Source organism: Herpailurus yagouaroundi, unplaced genomic scaffold (genome assembly GCF_014898765.1).
Source record: "Herpailurus yagouaroundi ecotype Mexico unplaced genomic scaffold, PumYag 162, whole genome shotgun sequence".
NCBI classification, from domain to species: Eukaryota; Metazoa; Chordata; class Mammalia; order Carnivora; family Felidae; genus Herpailurus; species Herpailurus yagouaroundi.
The window spans coordinates 55,297,163-55,313,696 of NW_024412403.1; the positions used below are offsets into that span (position 1 = coordinate 55,297,163).

General features: G+C 36.2%; 1 protein-coding gene across 6 annotated transcripts in view; it reads left to right on the forward strand.

The window, feature by feature from the left end:
• The window catches only part of BBX (BBX high mobility group box domain containing), a 285,252-nt gene that overhangs the window by 114,909 nt on the left and 153,809 nt on the right, over window positions 1–16,534 (forward strand). The window contains exon 4 of one of the 6 annotated variants that reach the window (XM_040484412.1): window positions 16,412–16,529. The exons of the other annotated variants lie outside the window; for them this stretch is intronic. The gene's annotated coding sequence lies outside the window, so the exon portion shown is untranslated. The remainder of the gene's footprint in view (window positions 1–16,411; window positions 16,530–16,534) is intronic. 6 annotated transcript variants of the gene reach the window in all.

Consider the following 16,534-nt stretch of genomic DNA (forward strand, 5'->3'; position numbering starts at 1 on the left):
GTTTTTTTTCAAGGGGTTTAAGATATGGCAATAGTATTTTAAGATTAATTTTAATAATGGCTACTTAAATGCATAGAGTTGTCTCTTTCTGTGACTCGAAGGTGTGATTGCTGATGTCTGAACACTTTGTGGTGAACTGATGTTTTAAAGACAGGAATTTGATGTAAATTAAAATGAACAAATCTAGTAGATATTGTTTAGTTGTAGTTTTTAGGGTTTATTTTATGAACTTATTCATTAATTTTCTGATTAATAGAAAATCTTAAATCTTTTCCTGTTTTTAATTATTTTGATTTGTTAGCTTTTCAAATCTGTCTAGAATATCTGTGGCTACCTTCATGTTTTAGTAAGTATATGATTGAATATTGCTTTTATGACGTGGGTATAAATGTAAGGCTTCTGAGCCCTTCTGCTGAATGTCATTGTCTAAGATTGTACATGCAGTAACCCATGTACACCTTAGCTTGAATGTCTATTTACTTGGATATTTAAACGCCAGCAAAATCTTAAATGCCATTGAGAAGTTGGGACTTGGTTATCATTTTTCCTCCTTTCTGTGCTATCCTTGAAGGCACAATTAAGTTTCAAATACAGATTCTGGATTTAAGACTGCCAGTTTAGTGCACAGTTGATTTTGGTTTTACTGGGTCAGCAGAAAAGACTATAGATATTTGAATATTGATACTGAAATTTTAAATTTGTTCTTCTCCATTGTTAATACTGAAGGGAGTTGAATATAGTGAGGCCTAACGAAAATTAAATTTGTGGCAATATTCTGAATTTGCTAAATATGAATACATATCTAGAAAGTAAAGCTGGAAACTTTATCTGATCTGTTCAGGAAACTAAATTGTTCATCAGCATTAGTATGGTGGTCTTGACTTAAGTAGCCCTCTGATCTGTGATTTCTGAATGTTAATCAGATAATTTCAATAAAATGTTTTTTATTGACTATAAGAAACTGACATAAATTCAAATTGCTGATAAAATTTAAGAAGCCTAAATGAAGATGACTAACACTATATACTTCTAGCTTACATTTATGATCATCTTAAATACAGTATTAACTAAGAAACAGAAAAGATGCCGTGTGAAACCAAGAGTAATTTAGGAAGCAGATCCTGGAAGATGTTACATGGCAAAAAGATGCTAGAGTCCAATAAATGTAGGAAACATGATGTATCATTCAGTTTAGGCAAAGTTATGTTTCATTATCCAAAGAATTCCCAAATCTGAGTGGTTTATAGCAGTAAAAATTTATTTCTCACTCTTGTTCATGTTCTTGATGAATCAGCTGCCACTGTGCTCAATGTCCTCTTTGTCCCTGGACCAAACCTAAAGAAGCAACCTTTCTGGGATACAGAACTTTCTTTCTTTTCTTTCCTTTTCTTTTCCTTCTCCTTCGTTTATTTATTTATTTTGAGAGAGAGAGAGCACGAGCAGGGAAGGGGCAGAGAGAGAGAGAGAGAGAGAGAGAGAGAGAGAGAGAGAATCCCAAGCAGTCTCTGTGCTGTCAACCTGGAGCCCAAGGCGGGGCTCAAACTCATGAACCGTGAGATCATGACATGAGCCGAAATCAAGAGTCAGACACTTAACCGACAGAGCCACCCAGGTGCCCCTGGGATGCATAACTCTTAAAGTGGAAGAAAAAAAAGGAATGATCGTGGAAACGTGAAAAACTGTTGGTTGTAAGTGGTACATGTCACTACCTCTCATTTCATTAGCCAAAACATGTCCCATGGTCAAGGAAAGGCTGATTGGGATGCACAGTGCATATTTTACCTGTAATATCTGAACCTATGGCTCTTTTGGAGAGACAGAGTGCATGTAGTATTTTAAGCTTCCAAATGTCCATTCATTCTTTATAATGAATCTCTTTAACATGTCAAATTATTTGACCACGAATCCCTTCATTTTTATTAATCCAAAAAGAATACAGTGAACTATGGTACCCTATCTGTGACAAGTTCTAAGGAGTTTATTGATGTTTCAAGCGTTAGAACTTGTCCCATCATAGAGTAAGGGGTTCTAGTATATTTAATAGACTTATTTGTATTGATCTCTACCTTGTAGGACTGTGAGAATTAAAAGAAGTATGCCAAGTGCCTGATGTAGCACCTGGCACATAGGAAGCACTCAAGAAATGGTAGTTAAAAAAAGAAAATTGTGGTCAGAGTTTAAGAATCTTGAATGCACTATAAAATACCTTTCACAGACATCTGACAGTGTATGTATATGTAAAATGTGTGTATATTTATATATAAACACAGAAGCATACCTCCAAGGTGTTTTAATATATTGTCCTTAATGTGTAAGAACCTATATATTCTCCTACAGTTCTACTGAAAGTACAGAGTCGTTTTGGCTTTATTACTATTATTTTTTGAAGTTCATTTATTTTGAGAGAGAGAGAGAGAGAGCAAGTGTGTGAGTGGGGGAGGGGCAGAGAGAGGAAGAAAGAGACCATCCTAAGCAGGCTCTGTGCTATCAGTGTGGAGCCTGACCTGGGGCTTGATATCAGGACCATGAGATCACGACCTGAACTGATGTCAGGAGTCAGACGCTTAACCTACTGAGCCATCCACGTGTCCCAGAGTGGCTTTATTCTTAACAGCAAGAGAAAGAGTAAATCCTGCAGAAATATTAGCCCACCCTATGGTCTAATAATTCACTTCTTACACTGAAAATACAGGAGTTTTAAGGACAGTGTGACTGCCAAATGTAGATATGTGTCTTTCACTCTGAATAGTAATAAGGTCTGGATTAAATCACATTTGATGAAATCTTGATGCAAGGTACAAGAACAGGAGAGAGTTCCAATGAAATTTTCTTTACCATGTAGAGTAAATGCCGTTTGGTGTCAAAAGAATCAACATTTCTATCAAGGTTTTATGTAACAATTTTCCTTTTTTTGTTTGTTTCAGTGGAAAAATATATTTTTATTAAAACATGGGGGGGCGCCTGGGTGGCGCAGTCGGTTAAGCGTCCGACTTCAGCCAGGTCACGATCTCGCGGTCCGTGAGTTTGAGCCCCGCGTCGGGCTCTGGGCTGATGGCTCAGAGCCTGGAGCCTGTTTCCGATTCTGTGTCTCCCTCTCTCTCTGCCCCTCCCCCGTTCATGCTCTGTCTCTCTCTGTCCCAAAAATAAATAAAAAACGTTGAAAAAAAAATTAAAAAAAAAAATGGGGACAGCACCCAAGGGCAGAGAGAGCTTCCTGTTTCTATTTTCTAATGAAGGTTAAATTATTTAGACTCCTTCAAGACCTTCTCTATTGATATTATCCCCTCCTACTCTCAGAATCAGGTACACCATAGTTGATACCTCTTATGGGTCAAAGCTGCATACTGTCTCTAAAATGACAGTTTCATTTGTTTAATTTAGGAAAACATGTAAAATAATTTGAGGGAGTAAATTACTCTTCAAATTGTTCCAAATTCTTCACTTTATAAATGGGTTGTCTTTTTTTTTTTTTTTTTTGTCGTTTTAATATAGAGGGAGAGTGTGTGCATGCAGGTGGGGAGAGGGGTAGAAGGAGAGAGAGATAGAATCCTAAGTAGGCTCCCCACTTGGCACAGTGCCTAACATGGGGCTCCATCCCACGACTCTATGATCATGACCTGAGCTGAAATCAAGAGTGGACACTCAGTTGACTGAACCACCCAGGTGCCTGTATAAATGGATCATCATTGTAACTGTCTGTTATTCGACTGGATTATCAGTAAAAACTACCTAAAAATTGTAAACTCTTTAGTTTTAGAGATGATCTAGTCTTCTTGTGCTGCCATAATAAAATACCACAGACTGGGTGGCTCAGACAACAGGGTTTTATTTTCTCACAGTTCTGTGGTCTAAAGTCCATCATGAACAGGATACAGGCAAATTCTGTTTTTGCTGAGGTCTCCTTTCCTGGCTTGTAGATGGTCACCTTCTTGCTGTGTACCACATGGACTTTTCTCTGTGTGTGTGGAGTAGCAAGCTCTGGGGTCTCTTCCTCTTCTTAACAGGACACTAGTTCTGTTGGATAGTGGTCCTACTCTATGATCTTACTTGACCTTTACCTACTTTTCAGGCCTATCTCCAAGTACAGTCACATTAGGATGTGGGGCTTCACCCTCTGAATTTGAGGGCTATTAAGTCAGTTCATAACAGAAGTAATCACTTTTTTGTACCGAAGAGTGAAGTGAAGGTTAAAAAAAATACTTTAAAAAAAATACTTTCTATGAATCTATAAACAAGAAAACCTCACTTATTACAGTTTAAAATTCTAAAAATATCATTGTATCTTTGAGGTGGGAGACATTTGGAATCACTAATTCATATTTCTTCCACTTTGAAGTCACCATGCATGAAAATGAGTTTCTTACAAGTGAAAGAATCAAGTCTAAGAACTGAAAATCAGAGTGATTTGTATAATGGAGGAATTACATCATTGAAAAGTTGATTTCCATGTGTATTCATTGCTTATAGGAATAGAATATATTTGAAAATTAGTATGAAGAGTAACTCAATTACTCTTTTGGGTTATACCTTTTTCTGTTTACTATAATCAAGCCAATTCACATTTTTCTAGGCAGTGTTCTTTTACTTTGAGTTGTTTGTGAACTCAAACAGGGAAATGGCATGTAGAGTTGTCCTTTGAATAACGCTGTTATTAGGAGCACCAACCGCTTGCAGGTTGAAAATCTGTGTGTAACTTTTGACTCCACAAAAACTTGCCTACTAACAGCCCACTGTTGACCAGAAACTTAACCTGTAACATAAAGTCAATTAACACATATTTTGTGTGTTTTATGTATTATATGGCATAATAAATTTTAACTTATTAAAATTTAATAATAAATATATTAATAAATTATTATCTGCCATAATAAAGCAAGCTAGTGAAAAGAAAATGTTATTAGGAAAATCATAAGGGAGAGAAAATATATTTCCAGTACTGCACTGTATTTATCAAAACAATTTTGTGTATATGTGGACGCACATATTGATCAAGAGTCAGCTATACTTAAGATTTTGGCAAATGGAAAGAAAAGATTGTGTATTTAAAGTAATGCCAACAGAAGTCAAGAAGTCCTAAATCTGTTATGTCTCCCTGTTATATCTACCTGTTTACCTCCCTCACTCCCTTTTTTATCCCTTTTTTCCTTCTTCTTCTCCCCTTTCCTCTGATACCAGCTCATAAGTCAGGTAATGATTGCTAGGATTTCTCAAATAATAGTCTAAATATAATTCATTGACCATCTGTGTAGTACTTCTTTCTTTCTATATGTAGCGTACCTTTTCTATTAGATAAATCAATTGGTGGATGTTTGAGATTCGTTATGGGTTAATAGTACATTTACTTGTTGGATATTGATATAGACTCCACCTAAGTCTCTTAGTTTTATCTTTGAATTATTGTAAGTGTACCTATTGTATCTCTTGAATAATTTCAGTTTCTGATGATTTGATGCCTGTCTAAAACAAAATTTAATCAAAAGAAACAAAATTCGGAGACTTAAACATCTTCGTGTAAAAATAATTTTAAATTGATTTATAAAATTTATCATCTCACCTTGTGTATTTATAGACTAAAGGATAAGCCATTGAGCAGTGGTCTAATTTTGTGGATGTTAGTTTAATGGTTGAAAGGTATTTTAACTCTTATTTACTTTTTATTAAGATTGTTTTTTTTTAATGTTTGTTTTTGAGAGAGACAGAGCGTGAGCAGGGGAGGGGTGGAGACACACACACACACACACACACACACACACACACACACACACAGAATCAGAAACAGGTTCCAGGCTCTAAGCTGTCAGCACAGAGCCTGACGTGGGGCTCAAACTCATGAACTGTGAGATCATGACTCGAGTCGAAGTTGGACATTCAACTGACTGAGCTATCCAGGTGCCCCATTTTTTAAAAGTTTTTAAAAAATGTTTGTTTATGAGAGACTACATGGCACATGTGCAAGTAAGCAGGGGAGAGGCAGAAAGAGAGGGAGAGAAAGAATCACAAGTAGGCTCTGTACTGTCAGCACAGAGCCCACCTTGGGGCTTGATCTCATGAATCTGAGATCATGACATGAGCAGAAATCAAGGTTTAGATGCTTAACTGACTGACCTTCCAGTTGCCCCTTGATTCTTATCTACTTTTGATTTCAGTTTCACTCTAAAACTATTTACAAGAATGACTCAAACTCAAAAGCCTTGTATATAGTACATTTTAGTAGAATATTTCTTCTGAACAATAAAATTAGTCTACTGATTATGGTATTTACTAGTTAAGGACAGTATAAATTCAGGCATGACTTCATTCCATGCATTAATACTTCCCTGAAATGTCAGGAATAAATTAAATTTTTATTTTTTTCATTTAATTTTTGTTTGTTTTAGAGAGAGAAGGTGGGGAAAAGAGGGGCGGGGGGGGGAGAGAGAGAGAGAGAGAGAGAGAATATCCCAAGCAGGCTCCATGCCTTGTGGGGCTGAATCCCCATGATCCTAGGATCATGACCTGAGCCAAAATCAAGAGGCTGATGCTCAACCAACTAAGCCACCCAGACACCCCTAAATTAAGTATTTTTATCCTGACATTGGTATTCCCTTTGATCTCTATTATAGAGAAATGTGTTTTCCCAGGAAAATAAATGGATCTAATGGCGCCAAATTTCTCATAACATACTTGTCAAAATTTCCGTGTATTTTAGTGTAAAATATATACTGCATTTACTGGATATTCTGTACGTACACATTTAAGTGTAAGTAGTAAGTATGTATGAGTGTACGCATATAGTTTCTTCATATAACCTCTTCAAGAAACTAAGGAACTTAGTTTTACACTGGAGTCTTTTTCTTCATGGCTGCATCCCCCAAATCTGGAAACAGTGTTTGGCATATGGAAGTTGTTTTGTTTAGTAAACATTTGATAAAGTAGTATTACCAGAATTCATGTTTCGTTGACCCTATATTCATTGAACTTGGTGTTAATATGCATCCCCTGGTCTACCTGCAGATAATTATTTTTCCCAGTCTGAATTGAGGGAGAATTAAGCCATTCTTCAAAAGTAAAAGTCTCTCTGTGCTTTTCAGTTGGCAGTTAGTCCTATAATCAATAAATGTTAAAAGGGCTGAAGAACTTAAAATGAGCAGCAGAAAGTTTCTGGGTGCCTATTGACTCCTTTATAGCATGCATCGAGTCAACAAGGTTTATTAAGACCTTTGCCAAGTACTTCCCTAACAGTCAATCAGCAGCCCTGCGAGTGGAATGCATGTGAATGTCTGAGATTTAGGTGAGGGAAGTTGGTTCAACGGGGCTTGAAGAGATGCTGTGTGTATGGTACCTGGATTCAGTTAATACATACCAAAAATGTAAGCTGAAGTCCACAGTTAGGTGTTTTATTCTTGCAGGGCGGGGGGAGGGCAGTGGTGGTGTTTATCTTTAGGGCATTTCTGTATTTGAGTTAATCTGTGAAGATGATGGATAAGAATGTTGTGTCTTGGTTTTATATAGACTTGTACAATTTGCTTAGTTTAGTTTGCAGTTGTTCTGCCTCTGCCATTACTATTCTTAAAAAGCAGCTAAATCATGTAACTATTTCAGGGTTCCTTAACATTTACTGTAAGACCATTTATTATCAAGTGTCTCTTCATGGCCGAAGTGGTCCACTTCAGGTGATGTTTTAAGGCACTAAACATTGCCATTAGGCACTTACAGTGCACAGGTTTCTTGAGAGAGCCAGCTGCATGGGGAGGAAGTGGCTCTAAAGAAGGCTTAAATAATAAAAGGCTACCATTTATCTGATGAACACTGTCCTAAAACATTCTCAGTTCTGCCACACTAATTCCAATGAAGAATTGCCAAATTAGAGAGACACTGAAACCTACAAAATGTGAGGTGCATGCATGCACAGAGTAGTGTATGTCCTTCTGTCCATCCAGGCACCACCTGGATGGACCCATACATGAAACTCTGAACCATGCCCTCAAAATAGTTTTGAATACCTACTGTGTTTTCAGCATTATTAGAGTTCCCAAGTCTTCACATTAGGTACATGATAATGTAAAAGAGACAATGGTAAAGTCTGAAATCAGTAGCCGCAGACCATCTCCTTGTGAAATAACAAAGCTCTTGCTGTAGCAGTGGTTTTGTCTCGCTGTTTGAGGAAGCATATGACTCATGGTTCAATTCATTTGGTGATGTGAACCCTTTTTAAAGGAATGATAGCTTTCAGGTTTGAAACGTTAGTTTTTTCTCTTAAAATGGTAGGTGTTGCCTTTAGTAGTCACTGAAGAGTTTCGCTTTTTAGAGAACATAAGATAAATCTCTCTAATAAGGCTTTTATAATCTATCTTGTTGATGGTAAAGGTGTACCAGTTTTGTCTCTTTTTATGAGTTTTAATCATCACAATCCTAGAATTTTTTATGGATTATTTCTATTGTAATAAAATATTTCATACATTAGAATTTATAATGTGCCTAAGAAAAAAATACTCTAGAAGTTTTACTTCATATTGCTTATACACATTCTTATTCTTGCCTCTAGATTGTCAACTGCATAAATACTCACTATTGCTTCCTGGAGATTAATATGGATAGGCAAAAACGTAAAGGTTTTCTTATGGAAGACAGATTTAAATGTGTCACTTTTGTTTGTTTGAGCTGTAGCTTGATCCTTAGAAATGAGGGCTGTGGATTCAGATGGTCTCAAGACTAACCTGAGTCTGCTTTTACTGTGATTGGGTTGTGGGAAAGTTACCTAGGTTCATCTGTGAAATGGAGGATACTGATCATATAAGGTTGTTGTGAGGATTAAAAATGCCAGAAGATGCAATGCCAATCCAGAACTTGACAGGCACTGTTGAGAAAATGTGTTTGTTCTCAAAATGGACAGTAAGTAAAAAGTGGAATTTGACTTTTTGGCTTCTTAACCATTCCTTGAAATTGAATTTCAGGCATTTTATTGTCTCCATTCACAATAAAAGAAATGTCCAGCTTCATCGTGTACGCATCTTTATTCCATTGGAAGTCTTTATTGAATACAGGATGGACTTGATTTGAATCATTAGGAAAGAATAATGTTTGTGCTTTATATGGTTAGATACTTTAAAATATTTTCTACACAGTCGTATGTGATAGAGGTTTGATTTTTAGATTTCCCCCAGTTTGTTTTGCAATTTATTAAAACCTAATCAAAACTCAAGCATATGAAAATATTGATGTCATCTATCATTAAGTGGATTGTAGTTACTTTAGGATTATTATTGCTTTATATTCTTGGTATTAACAATTATTACCTGAAACAAATTAAGTATTACAGTAAAGTTTTATAAACTTTTTTTTCAAATACAATTTTAGCAAGACAACGAAATGTATTATGAATTCTTAATGGCTTTTAAAGTGTGACAGCCATTTCATAAATTGGTTCTCTGAACCTGATAACTGTAAAACATTTAAAAAATTTAAATACCTAAATCAGTCATGAGTTAACTCTACTAGTTTATTCATAAATTAGAGAAGCAAAATTTCCCTTCATTTTTAGGTCACTGGTTTAACATTTCACAATTAATTGATCCAAGAGAAGCAAGTATTTTTCTTTTCTTTTTTTTTTTATTTTTTTATTTTTTTTATTTTTTTATTTTTTATTCTTGGGACAGAGAGAGACAGAGCATGAACGGGGGAGGAGCAGAGAGAGAGGGAGACACAGAATTGGAAACAGGCTCCAGGCTCTGAGCCATCAGCCCAGAGCCTGATGCGGGGCTCGAACTCTCGGACCGCAAGATCGTGACCTGGCTCAAGTCGGACGCTTAACCGACTGCGCCACCCAGGCGCCCCGAAGCAAGTATTTTTCTACATTTGCAGAAAATGCTAATTCTGTGAAAGTACTTACTTCATAATAATTTTCATGCACATGAGCATGAACTAATACAACTTGGTCTTTGGCACTAATATCAGTAGGTATACTAATTAATTTTGAATATAATTGACATTTATTAATTTTGAATATTTCTGTAATTGATATATCTAAGCTTGTTTTGAAGATAATTTAGTACTAATCTGTGAAAATACCTGATTCCTTCTAAAAGCTGTTCTGTAAGCTAGCATGAATGTATTAGGTGTTTGTGGTCTTTTATAGCAATTTTGCCATTTCCTAGTTGATTATGTGTACATTCTAACCATAAAAACCATGAATTTTATAGACTTATTATATACTTTTCCAATTATTAGTGTATATTAAAATTCTAAACCTTTCTAGCCCATCTATGAGCATGTTTGCATTCTTCAGCTCTGTCTTATTTCTTTAATTTTTTTAAAAGTATATTTATTTTTGAGAGAGAGAAAGAGAGAGAGAAGCAGGGGGAGAGGGGAAAGAGAGAGAATCCCAAGCAGGCTCCACACTGTCCATGCAGAGCCCAATACAGGACTCAAACTCATGAACTGTGAGATCATGACCTGTGAGATCATGACCTGAGCCGAAACCCAAGAGTCAGACACTTAACCAACTGAGCCACACAGATGCCCTGTTTTGTTTCTTTTTAGAGCCTGAACGGTCTTCAGTAATTTTACTGGAAAAAATGTTTTGTGTAAAAGATAAAGTAATATATTTTCTGTTCCTCTGTTTGTTTAATAAATATTTAGTGCTATGTGGAACTATTTAGTATTTAGGAACTACTACGTGCAAGTTATTGTTTTAGACAATATCAGAGTTACAATATGATAATAGGGGAAATCTAAGCAGGAAAGAGAGACAAACCTCATTAAGAATTGAGGAAGGTCTTAAATCTCAGGTAGAAAAACTAAGTAAGACTACCTACAGGGGAAAATACTAAAGTCTGGACAAAGCTAATAGACCCCTTTTGCCATTTGGGATGGGCTGTGTATATAAAGGTAAAATGGAAAACCTAGAAAAGCCAAATGTAAGAGAACCTTGAATGTCAGGGTAAGTTTACTGTTTTTTTCTCCTTAAAAGCAAATGGGCCACTGGAAAATTTTGAGCAGGTGATATTTAAAAGGGATGGATTGGAAGGGAAAAGAGGTAGGCATTGGAAAGATTGGTTTAAGGGACTTAGCAAATCCTAGGTAAGAAGAAGTTGTTCTTCTGATAGGGTTTGCATGTTGTAAATGGAACCACTGTGAGAGACATGAAGGTTATACCCTGTCTGGATGTAGTTCAAAATGTTAAATTGGAGTATTCAACTCACAAAATCAAATAAGTCTTTTTTCCAATTTGCAGGGCAAATATTAATAGATACTCAGTTTTAAGGATTCCTTCAATGAAGATTTTCTCAAACGCTTGGTACCAACTATTCAACTTGTGTATGTGTGTCTGTGTGTATTTCATGATTATAAATTCAGCTTTCACTGTGTTTCCTCAAAGAATACACATCCTGTCTTGTCACTTGAACCAAATTACTAATCCGTAGGATTTGGCAGCAGACAGAACCTGTGCTGAGGCTGCAGAGGGTATCATAAGAGGGAAGGAAGCAGTGGGGGTGTTGAGATAGGTTTTTAATTTAAGCGTGGGTGTTCAGACAGTACTGCTACCAGGAGAGAGATGGTGGTAGAAACTGATTTGGGGAAGGGGGTGGGTACAGTATAGAATGGATTGGATTTGAAATGCAGAGAGGATATGCATGGGATTATGTATAGGATGTAGTTATAAATTGGTAAGAGTTTGGGAGAGAGTCAGGCTAAAGATAAATGTAGTTTAGGAGAGGTAGAGCTTGAAACTGAGTATTGGTGAAAGTAGGAAATATGGCTGGTTAAGACAGAACGTTGGAAAACACCCACCTATTCTCTGTTAAGAGAAGTCTAAAGGAAAGAAAAGCAATCAGATCTGTGGTGGGAAAAGCAAGAGAGTATAGTACCAAAGAAGATGGGGAAGAGTTTCCAACAAAAATGTTGGAAAATGTAGAGTGCTAACTGCCCCAAACAGTGTTTGGGTTAGGGTGATTCAGGAGCCCTTGGGGGAAAGCAGTTTTTGTAGATTGGTCAAGGCAGCAGAAGCCACTTGTATAGTGTTTCCAGTATTCCCTGTTTTACATGTTCTTGATTGTCTTTTTAGCTGAAACTGTATGTTGAGCCACTGTTTTCATGGAGTAATCTATAATGACTTACAATTCTGCTCCCTGGGAGCATGGAACTCCTCTTCTGTAAATGTAGTTTTAATATTCTTTCCTTTAAATATGTTGCCTTAGACCCTTTCAAATCAAAACTTATCCAGGTGCTAATATCGTTTCCTCAAATGCACTGAAGTGACTTTCTTTAAAATATCAGCAAACTACTTTATAAATGCCTCTCCTGTAGGACTTATATTATAATTGACATTACAGAGGGATGAATAATGAATTCCCTGTCATTGCCAGCTCTTCTTTTACACTAAGTACAGTGATGCTTTAAATAAGGCCCACCGGTTTAATAAAGATCCTGTCGAAAGCTCTTCAGAGTAGTAGGCCACCTGCATATGAAATTTCTGGGTTAGAATCTGATACGTAACCACTTTTGTTTCCATCTGCAGAAAATAGACTCACCCTAATTGCTAGTAATGATTTAATGATGAAAACTCCACTTGTCATCATTTGCATTTTTCCTTCTGTTGTGTGTGTGTGTGAGAGAGAGAATATAGTTTTTCTAGTCTTCACAGTGACTCTAGACATGTGTAGTTATCATTATTCCTATTTTCTATAGAAGGGAACTGAGGCTTAGAATCTTGAAATTGTCTGAGCTTTTTGGCTAATTAAAAACAGAGCCAAGATTCAAATCAGCATTTTCTGACTTTCAAGACCATGTTCTCTACGTGGCCCATGCAGTTTTGTGAATTACTTCAAAGTTGAGCTATATTTAACACCCTTGATGGCAACAATTCATTCTGGTGTGGGGGCTCAACTTCTCATTATTTTCTTAGCCTTTTCCTCCAAGTAGGGAAGAAGAGATCACTTTCATTTGCTTGAACATATTGCCATTAGCCATTATTGGTTATCAGGTACTTTTCTGTGTATTTAATGCCATTATGTATATATGTTAATTTTCACATCAGCTCTATGAGAGGTGGATTTATTTCCTCCAACATTTTATTATGAACATTTTTATTATGAACTTTTATTAGGAAACATCATTATACACTCATGTACTCACCATTTAGATTTGACTGTTAATATTTTAATTATACTTATTTTATTACATATCTGTAACCTATCCATCATCAGTTCATTTTTGACTTAGTTGCAAGTAAACTAAAGATATCACTACACCTCCGTAAATACTTCAGCATACCTATTATGGAATACAGTTCAATATTTACAACTTGTTAATACAAAATTTACATTTAGTGAAGTGCACAAATCTTAAATGTACATTCTCTGAGTTTTGATAAATGCATACACCTGTGTAACCCAAGTACCTATCAAGATATAAAACATTGCTATTGGTAGGTGTCTCTTCTATTCACATTTTGTAGATAAGGAAACTGAAACGCAGAGAGGTTAGTGATCTGCCTGAGGTCACACTGCTAATAAGTTGCAGAGTGGGAATTCAGACTCTGGCAGTCTGGCTGCAGGGTTTGTGTCTTCAGCACACCACCATACTGTCTGGGGATTATTCTCACATACTCAGGTATCCTTTTACATTTATGTGTACAGATGTAATATTTATTTTTTACATAGGTGTGTAGAAGTAGTATGTGTGGGATTAGAATAGAAATGCTGTTCTAGAAATGCATCATTTCTTTGCAAGCAGTTTATAGCAAGAGAATCTAAGAGGGAAAAATACCTACTTTCATTGAAATATTTGGGTGAATTGAGAATACAGAGTCTGTATAACTCTGTCTTACCTGGATCCTTGATTAATGTTTCCATGTAAAGTGATAGTCAGTTTCCTAATGACAACACTGAAATTCAGGAAAATCCTAAAGTGCCACTTGAACAATGAAGGGTAAATGATGTTCAGTATAGTTTTTTCTTCAGCATATTTTTGCCCTATTATAATTAGTAGAAAATTGTTCATCTATGTGTGGTGTATGTAGTACTACTCACGTTGATATCTCAGTCTCCCAAATAATGAAATTAACTAATTTGGGATTTATAGTTACGAAATTTGTGAAGTTTCTGACAGGAGTATAATTTTCTGACTTTTCTAAATAAATTACATAAAAATCTGAATAAGGACTGGAATAGATTATATTAATGTATGTGTGGTTTTTGTTTTTGTGTTTTTTTGGTTGGCAATGCTTAGGTGTATCGTCCCTATGAAAATAAATGGTATCTCTTTCCTACATTGTGTTCAAAGCACAAGCTGTATCTGAAACGTTGACTAGTACTCTTTATTCACTGTCCATGTTATGAAAAAGCAGCCGTTATATGTATTAAAAAATTCTAAGTATTGCTTAGAAAGCAAATTAAAAAATAAATAAAAGCATGTAGTCAGCAAAACCTAGCCAGTCACTAGAGGGCAGAGCAGCACTATATTTTAGGCCTCATTTGAAAATTTCTGGTTTAAAAATTGCTGAACATAGAAAAATATATTGATGCACAATTAAATAGAAATTTCTTTGTATTCTTATTATCTTGTCTTGCTGTGAAATCCAATAACATGCTTACCCTTGTATCAGAGGAGCTTTCTGGCAATTACATTGCTTTCAAAAGCAATGATTATTTAGAAGAGTGTAAGTATCCCTCAAGAGAAAATACTAAAGCAATAGTAATAGAAAGAATAATGCATTAAGTGATTTCTTTTTTTAATTAAAAAAACATTTTTAATGTTTATTTATTTTTGAGAGAGAGAGAGAGCGTGAGTAGAGGAGGGGCAGAAAGAGAGAAAGACACAGAGTCCAAAGCAGGATCCAGGCCCTTGAGCTGTCAGCACAGAGCCTGACACGGGGCTCGAATTCACAAACCATGAGATCATGACCTGAGCCGAAGTTGGACACTTAACCAACTGAGCCACCCAGATGCCCCTAAATCATTTCTACTATAGTACCCTGAAATCGAATTGCATGCAGTATAGACTTCAGTTGAGACATGAGAGAATAAGTTTGAGACAAGCTTACTAGTATTTAAATCTAAGAATTCATTGAAACATGGAGCATTTTTTGATCTTTCAGCTGAAATGTGTTGAATCATTAAGACTTTGAAATTACCAAGTTATAAAAGCAATGATCTAACTCTAGCTTCTTTTTTAAATGTTAAAATTTTATCAAGTGGCCATTCACTTAATTCACTTAATTTGTTTGAAATTTTCTATCATTCTGATATAGTTTCATCTTGACTTACTTTTTCTTTCTTTTTTTTTTTTTTAATTTTTTTTCAACTTTTTTTTTTTATTTTATTTTTGGGACAGAGAGAGGCAGAGCATGAACAGGGGAGGGGCAGAGAGAGAGGGAGACACAGAATCGGAAGCAGGCTCCAGGCTCCGAGCCATCAGCCCAGAGCCCGACGCGGGGCTCGAACTCACGGACCGCGAGATCGTGACCTGAGCCAAAGTCGGACGCTCAACCGACTGCGCCACCCAGGCGCCCCTTGACTTACTTTTTCTGATAGATTTTTAAAATAAATGAAGCACTGAGGTAGTGTCCTAGTGAGTAAACTGAGTAGTTCAGTGTCTCAAAAGAAAATTTTATTTTGAATGTGTAGTTTGGATTTATATGATTTATACAGGATTTATTTTATTTTGAAGTTTGTTTGTTTATTTCAAGAGAGATAGAGATATTGTAAGCGGGAGAGGGGCAGAGAGAAGAGAGGGCGAGAGAACATCCCAAGCAAGCTCCATGCTGTCAGCACAGAGCCTGAAATAGGGTTTGAACTCATGAAACTGTGAGATCATGACCTGAGCTGAAACCACAAGTCAGATGCCTAACTGACTGAGCCACCCAGGCACTCCTATACAGGATTCATTTCTAATAGAGAACGTGGGATATCAGAAAAAGCATTGGATTTTGGAATCAGAAGAATTGGGGCTCCAATTATCATCTTGCTTATGACCTTAAACAAGTCACTTTAGCCCTCTGGAGTAAACTTTTTCTAAGTTGGAGAATTGGAAAAAGTAAATATATATATTATTTACAGCTGGGTCATTTTGAGGATTAGGTGTTTGTGTCTGTGTATGTGTGTCTCCAAAGATGAGACTGTAAAGACAAATTTTAATAGATAATGATGTAAGCTCAGAAAAACCTTAGAAATAACTTTGAAATGATTATCTTATAAATGTAGTAACACGAGGGCACCTATTACACACTGTAGAGTACCAAAAATGTAGTTTCCAATCCAAAGTGAGATTGCTGACTTCCTCCCTGTCTCTCAAGTGTCTCTGGCTGCTTAGCTTCTCTGTAACTCTTAACTCTTTCGCTCCTCTTACACTGTGCTCTGTTTGTTTCCGTGTTTCCTCTCTCTGTGTTTCTCCTGACTGTCTTTGGTCTCTCTCTGTGTTTTTCTTGTCCCAGGCACCCTCAGGACGACCCCAAGCCTCTAGCAGTACCTGGTATCATCTCCAGCATGTTTATAGATGTGGAGGATTCACTGGGATATTGAGAAATACCAGAGGCGAGTTGTTCTACCGTAGTAAG